The sequence below is a fragment of the Peromyscus californicus genome, unplaced genomic scaffold (genome assembly GCF_007827085.1).
Source record: "Peromyscus californicus insignis strain IS unplaced genomic scaffold, ASM782708v3 Scaffold_15__1_contigs__length_86483966, whole genome shotgun sequence".
NCBI lineage: Eukaryota > Metazoa > Chordata > Mammalia > Rodentia > Cricetidae > Peromyscus > Peromyscus californicus.
The window spans coordinates 7,045,312-7,051,422 of record NW_026294447.1 but is presented as its reverse complement, the minus strand read 5'-3'; positions in this window follow the sequence as shown (position 1 = coordinate 7,051,422).

The following is a 6,111-nucleotide window of genomic DNA, read 5'->3' as shown; positions in this document are numbered from 1 at the left end:
CATTTGGAAAAACAAAAAACCCAGGATAGCTAAAACAATCCTTACAATAAAGCAACTTCTGGAAGCATTACCATCCCTGACTTCAAGCTCTAGTATAGAGCTATGGTAATGAAAACAGCTTGGTATTAGTATAAAAACTGACATGTGGACCAATAGAATCAAAATGAAGACATTGACATTAATCTACCCACCTATAAACATCTGGTTTTTGACAAAGAAGACAAAACTGTACAATAGAAAAAAAGAAAACATCTTCAACAAATGATACTGGCATAACTGGATGTCAACATGTAGAAGATTACAAATAGATTCATATCTATTGCCATGCACAAAACTCAAGTCCAAATGAATCAAAGACCTCAATATAAATCCAATTACATTGAACCTGATAGAAGAGAAAGTAGGAAGTAGCCTTGAATGCATTGGCACAGGAGACCACTTCCTAAATATAGCACCAGTAGCACAGACACTGAGAGCAACAATTAATAAATGGGGCCTCCTGAAAATGAGAAGCTTCTGTAAGGCAAAGGACGTGGTAAATAAGATAAAATGACAGCCTACAGAATGGGAAAATATCTTTACCAACCCCACATCTGACAGAGGGTTGATCTCCAAAATAAATAAAGAAATTAAGAAACTAGACATCAAAATACCCAAGAATCCAATTTAAAAATGGGTTACAGAGCTAAACATAGAATTCTCAACAGAAGAATCTCAAATGGCTGAAATATATTTAAGGAATTGTTCAACATCCTTAACCATCAGGGAAATGCAAATTAAAATGACTCTGAGATATCATCTTACATCTGTCAGAATGACTAAGCTCAAAAACACTGATAACAACTTATGTTGGAGAGGATGTGGAGCAAGGGGAACACTCCTACACTGTTGGTGGGAATGCAAACTTGTACAACCACTTTGGAAATCAGCATGGCGGTTTCTCAGAAAATTGGGAATCAATCAGTCTCAAGACCCAGCTATACCACTCTTGGGCATATACCCAAGGAATGCTCAATCATACCACAAAAACACATGCTCAGCTATGTTTGTAGCAACATTATTCATAATAGCCAGAACCTGGAGACAATCTTGATGCCCCTCAACTGAAGAATGGATAAAGAAAATGTGATACATATGCACAATGGAGTACTACTCAAGAGAAAAAAAAACAATAGCATTATGAAATTTGCAGGCAAGTGGATGGAACTAGAAAATATCATCCCAAGTGAGGTAATCCAGACTCAGAAGGACAAACATACTATATGCTCACCTATAAGTGGATACTAGATGTAAAGCAAAGGATAACCAGACTGCAACTCACAACTCCAGAGAAGCTAGCTAACAAAGAGGACCCTAAGAGGGATGCATGGATCACCCTTGGAAGGGGAAATAGTAAACTGGGGTGAGGGGGAACAATAGAGGGTTAGGGATGGGGGATGAGAACATGAGGGAATGGGGTGATTGAGCTTGAACAGGGACAGAGTGGGAGAGCAATGAAAGAGATACCATGATAGAGGGAGACACCATGGGGATAGAAAGAAACTGGGTACTAGGGAAGTTCCCAGGAATCCACAAGGATGGCCCCAGGTTAGACTATTAGCAATATTGAAGAGGGTGTCTGAACTGACTTATCCCAGTAATCAGATCAGTGAATACCCTAACTGACATCATAGAGCCTTCATCCAGTAACTGATAGAAGCAGATGCAGAGATCTACAGCCAAGTACCAGGCCAAGCTCCATGGGTCCAGTCAAAGAAAGAGAACAGGGATTATCTTTTTTTTCTCAGAGCTGAGGACCAAAGCCGGGGCCTTGCACTTGCTAGATAAGTGCTCTACAACTGAGCTAAATCCCCAACCCTGAGAACAGGGATTCTATGAACAAGGGGCACCAAGATCATGATGGGGAAACCTACAGAGACAAACAAATCAAACTAGTGGGAACTCATGAACTTTAGACCAACAAGCTGTGGAGCCTCCATGGGACTGGACTAGGCCCTCTGTGTAAGTGACACAGTTGTGTAGCTTGATCTGCTAAATGGCCCCCTGACCAGTAGGATCAGGATTCATCCCTGGTACATGAGCTGGCTTTTTGGAGCCCATTACCTATGGTGGGACACCTTGCAGCCTTGATGCAGGGCAGGAGTTTGGACCTGACTCACATGAATGTACCAGGCTCTACTGACTCCTCACGGGAGGCCTTTTCTTGTCAGAGGAATGGGGGTGGGTTTTGAAACAAATTACTCAGTTTTTGAGTTGTTACTCTAATAGTGGGCTGTAGATGGGCAATGTCTCCCAGCAATTTTTAAAAAACAGTAAGAGTCTGCATTGATCTCTCCTGATTTGTACCATTTGGAGTTCAATTTTCTGTAGACTTATTTTATATCTTAAGTAATTGAAATAATCTTTTCTTTGTATTTTTTTTAGGAGCAATTTGTAATCCCTAGCATGACAAAACTTTCTTTACTCCTTCAAACATTTTGTCTAAAGTACCTGCATTTCAATCAGTTAGTAAGATATCATCCATATAATGGTAAATTATGGATTGAGGAAAATGTACACAAATCATTTCCCAAGGCTGTTACACAAAATATTGGCATAGGGTAAGGCTGTTTAATACCCCTAGTGGGAGAATCTTCCATTGATACCTATTAACATGCTGAGAATTTTTATAAGTAGGCACAGTGAAGGCAAATTTTTCTCTATCCTTTTCTTATAAAAGTATAGTAAATAAACAGTCTTTTAAATTGATAACTCTAATAGACTATCTTTGGGGTAATAGGGAAAAAAGGGGAATTCCAGGCTGTAAAGAGTGCATTGGCTGAATCACCTTATTAACAGCCCTTAAATTTATTACCATTCTCCATTTTCCAGATTTTTTTAAATCAACAAATACAGGAGATTTCCAAGAACTGATTAATTTTTCAGTGTGTTGAGCATTTAGCTGCTCCTGTACCAGCTGTTTTAAGGCCTGTAATTTTTCTGATGTCAAAAGTCATTGTTCTACCCAGACAAGTTTTTCACTTAACCATTTTAAAGATAGAGCTGTTGGTACCTTTGAAAGATCAGCAACTGTTGTGTCCTGTTTTTGTACAACCTGAATGATCAGTGACTGTTCTTTATAATACCTTTTAATAGTTTTTGCAGAAACGTACATTAGTTTATGGTTTGTTTCTGAGGTTAGAGGAATGGTAATTTGGGTATTCCATTGCTGGAACAAATAACATCCCCATAAACTCATTGCTACATTAGCCACATATGGCTTTAATTTTCCTCTCTGTCCTTCTGGCCCTATACATTTGACCCATCTCTTGCTTTGTTTTACCTGAGATGAGGTTTCAATCCCTAAAAGCTGAACATTTACCTCCTGAAGAGGCCAATTTGAATGCCAAGATTCTGGTGCAATTATTATTACATCTGCCACTGTGTCCATGATACTTTCAATTACAAAGTCATTTATTTGTATTTTTACTTTTGGTCTTTCATCATTTATAGAAGTTTGTCAAAATATTTGCTTTATGGTTTCTCCTTTAATTGCTTTGGGGAAGAGTTTCTTCCATGGTGAAAGGGAATGACTGAATCAAATTTGACATGGGGGCCTGTGAGAGGCCCCCTCAAGGCATTTCCTGATGGCAAAGGGTTACCTGCAAGACAAGGTAAGACAGTCTCTCAAAATTTCCTGCTTTCAAAAATGGTCTGCCAGATATTCTAGGCTTATAGCCAAAAGTGGAGGTCCCAATATTGTAGAGAAACATTGGATGACTGTCCTGGCAGCCAGCTGTCTTTGTTATTTCTTGAATTTTTGGAAGTTGCTTGCTTGTATTTCCTATATACCCAGGTGATATTATTTTCTTTCTCAGGTCTTTGATGGGTTGAAGACTAGATGGTTATACTTATTTTCCTCTCATATCTTAGCTAAGAACATATCAGGTACTAGATTTAGATTCTTCAGGATAAGATAGCTATTGGAATAATCTCTGTAATTTGCCATTTACCTATGGTCTGGACATTTAGTATGTGTTTCTTGCTTGATGTTGTTCCTGTACATTGAAGTTCCATTTTTGTTTATTTTATACCCTTTCTCCTGGACAATACTTAATAATTGTTCTTATTGTATATAGCTTTGTACTAGGATTAGAAGCCTCTTATTTAGACAAAAAGGGGAAGTGTTGTGGGATTTTGCTCTGTCAATAACCTTGGGGTATATGGCTTGATGGAAGCATGGTTTTTCTCTGGGTATGTGACTGCTTAAAATTGAGGAGAGCGTGTATGCATGCTGTCTCTTGTGATGGTCAGAGATCAGACTGTCAGTTACATTCACTCCCAGGCAGAAAGGAGGACCATGGTGGCTGTTCACTTTGTTCTGTATCCATGAGTACATTTTATCCCCATTTTATATCTTAATAAATCCTTGATACCCTTTTAACAGACTCTCATGGATTCCCATACATCTCTAGTAAAATGAAACAATTTTTTGTATATTACAACATAAAGTGTATTACAGGTATACCACACCATCCTACAGGGCAAGCAGTTATAGAAAGATCTAATCAAACTCTAAAGGATATGCTTAATAAACAGAAAGGGATAATAAATACCCCCAGAGATATATATCATAATTCTTTATTAAATTTAAAATTTTCTAAATGTTAATGAGAAAGGAATGACAGCTGCAGAGAGACCTTAGATAATAGAAAAGGCTACTGAATTAAATCAGCCTGTATACTTTAAAGATGTTCTGACCTCAGAATGGAAACCAGGATATGTATTACACTGGGAAAGAGGTTTTGCTTTTGTTTCCACAGGAGAAGAAAAGCTATGGATACCATCAGAATTGATAAAGATTATGTTTAAACAAGAGAGACCTCTCAATTAGAAGAGGTGATAGTTCATCAATCAGAGTGACCATTCAATCTAGACTAACTTTTAAGACTAATAAATGATTTTCATTTGATCAGATATAACTTGCCAAAAGTGAAACTCCTCCAAATTAGGGTTGGGCAGGGTTTTGTTTTTTTCTTTCCAGAAGAATGAAGGCAACCAGTCAAGGAATCTGAAGACCACTGGACAAATGACACACCTAAAGGAAAAGGAAAAATCATCTGGAGAAAATATTCCCAGAAAAAGAGTAAATTGGCCTATGGGTGTATCACATTTCCAGCAGGATAATATTTCATAAATCTTACCAAATGTTTGTTTCTGCTATTTTCTACAGATACATACTGCAAATGTAGTCCCAGTTTGGTAGTCCCAGTTCAATCAAAAAATAAAGCTGGCTTTGGAGTTGGAGCATGGCTCTTACCTTCTCTAAACTCAAGCAGTTTGTTAAAAGGAGAATCCAAAATCTCTGTCTTATGTCAGAAGAGCCACCTGATATGGAACAGAAGAAAACCAAAATTAAGGGACTATTCTATTGTCACTAATCTCATGGTCCTTTGGTTTTGTTTTGACTCTTTAAAACTTTTCTTAAGGTATGAATATTATATCAAAATTTATAAGATGCATATATTAACTTTTTGTTATGATACTAATGCTCATATAGAGAACTAACTCTAGAAAAATGCTTCTTCTAACTTCCTGTACATGATTTCAGGTTTGAGTCTCTATCAGATAACTAGGAATTAAGTTTTTGTACTCTGGATATATATAACAAATTATGGTCCTTTAACCTCTTTGAGATATGCTGCATATGACATATAAAATGTTAAGTTTTCTGCAGTCAATCATGACCATGCCTAAAAGTGATCTTTGAAGTCTCCAAAAGGAAGATGGGGCTTCACATTGATGATTCCATCTGGACTACCATAATGCCACTAAGCTGACAAACACCATCTAAAAATTAACTTTGGACTCCAAACTGCTCAGGACAATTTCAATATGGCTGGCTGAGATGATCCAGCCTCACAGACTACTCTAGCCAGGACTTAAGACAAGCCTTGCACATTCCCATTACACAGAGACTGGACAACATATGATGGATGGCTAGCTCTCCCAGGACTTGGTAATTATCCCAATCTTTTCAGGGTTCCCTAAAGATGTGGTTGCCCCCAGACAGCAAGAAGTTATTTTAAGAACATGATACCCATATCCCCAAGAGGTAGGCTGGGTGGTTTT